This window comes from Myotis davidii, unplaced genomic scaffold (genome assembly GCF_000327345.1).
Source record: "Myotis davidii unplaced genomic scaffold, ASM32734v1 scaffold115, whole genome shotgun sequence".
NCBI classification, from domain to species: domain Eukaryota; kingdom Metazoa; phylum Chordata; class Mammalia; order Chiroptera; family Vespertilionidae; genus Myotis; species Myotis davidii.
In genome coordinates this window covers 3,210,940-3,212,435 of record NW_006291010.1, presented here as the reverse complement: position 1 = coordinate 3,212,435, position 1,496 = coordinate 3,210,940, and the positions used below count along the sequence as shown (strand labels likewise).

At 46.7% G+C, this 1,496-nt stretch overlaps 1 pseudogene; it reads left to right on the top strand.

Moving 5' to 3' along the window:
* Positions 1-294: 294 nt before the first annotated feature.
* Positions 295-970, top strand: LOC102756578 (annotated as a pseudogene).
* Positions 971-1,496: the final 526 nt, after the last annotated feature.

Here is a 1,496-nt window from a genome sequence, read left to right as displayed (position 1 = left end):
TTTGGAGGTAGCAGGTAGTTTCTGCATTCTAGGCTGAAAACTGGATTTTGTGATCCTTTTTAATCCAGCTGAATTTTGCCCGTGGGTAAGAATTGAATGCAGGAAAGGAACCCAGTGCAGGTGATTGAGCCGGAGCAATTTCAGATTCGGATTTTGCCAGAGCCCCGAGGCGCCGGGACAGGGCTTCTGTGGTGCCCTCACAGGATCTGACTCCCCTACACCCTCTCTCCCCCAGTCAGCCCGGCTCTCCCCGCCCCCCCGCGGTGCGCCTAACCTCAGGACCTGGAGGTGGAGATGAAGCGGTCTGTAAAGGTCAACCCCGTTTTCTTGCTCTTGCTTCTGCTATGGGAACCAGCGGCCCCACGCTGTGCTATCTCAGCTATAAATTCATTGTCAGTCCCAGTGATCAACCATGGCATAAAATTCAAGGCGAGGTAAGTGGAAGCACATTCCTTTATTATACCTGCTGTAGCGAGAAGGTCAAAGTCATCAGTGTTCAGGAGATGAAGGAGAATGCCACACAGGCCTGGGATCAACAGAGAGACTCTCTGAAATGCGTGATGGAAGAGCTCAAAAAGATCCTGCTTGACATTGAAGCAGAGATCATTGCAACCAGCGATCCTCTCTCCCTACAGGGCAGCATCATGTGTAAGCAGGAATCCAGTGTACTCACCAGTGCATCCTGGGAGTTTGGATTCGACGGACAGATAATCTCTGCGCTTTGACTCAAAGAACGGAATCTGGGCAGTGTTGCGTGATGAAGGCAGACTGTTAAACAAGACATTGGCAAGTGACAGAGCTATGACCGATCTCCTTGTTAGGACCTCAACTGGAGACTGTAGGAAGTGACTCAAACAAGGTTTGTGTTCCCAGATGAAGTTCTGAGCACAAAAGCTGCATCAACCACTGCACAGCCACAGTCCTGTCCAAGGTCACAACCAACAGCCCATCACTTCCATCCTCCTGGTGATCAATCAGAGTTGGCATCCTAGGCTGACCATGTGACCAAGAAGGCCCAATAGTGTGGGCTATCTCGGGGACTGTGCCTTTTGCTTGGCTGCCTCTGGATGACCTGCTGTTCTTTTTACTTTTAAAATTCATTTATCTTTATTACTTTTTAAATCTTTATTGTTACAAGTATTATATATGTCCCTTCAGCTGTTCACTTTTATTTTATTTTTAAAAACATATTTTTAGGCCAGCTGGTGTGGCTCAGCAGTTGAGTGTTAACCTATGAACCAGGAGGTTACAGTCAAATCACATGCCCAGGCTGTGGGCTCAATCCTCAGTGTAGGAGGTGCAGGAGGCAGCTGATCAATGATTCTCTGTCATCATTCATGTTTCTATATCTCTCCCCTCTCCCTTCCTCTCTGAAATCAATAAAAAATATAATAAATAAAAGATTTTTGGGGACGTACTCTATTCTTTGCCAACACTTCAAAGAGATATATTTTTCTAATCCTAATATATAAAAAGCCAGGGGCCGTCACAACCTA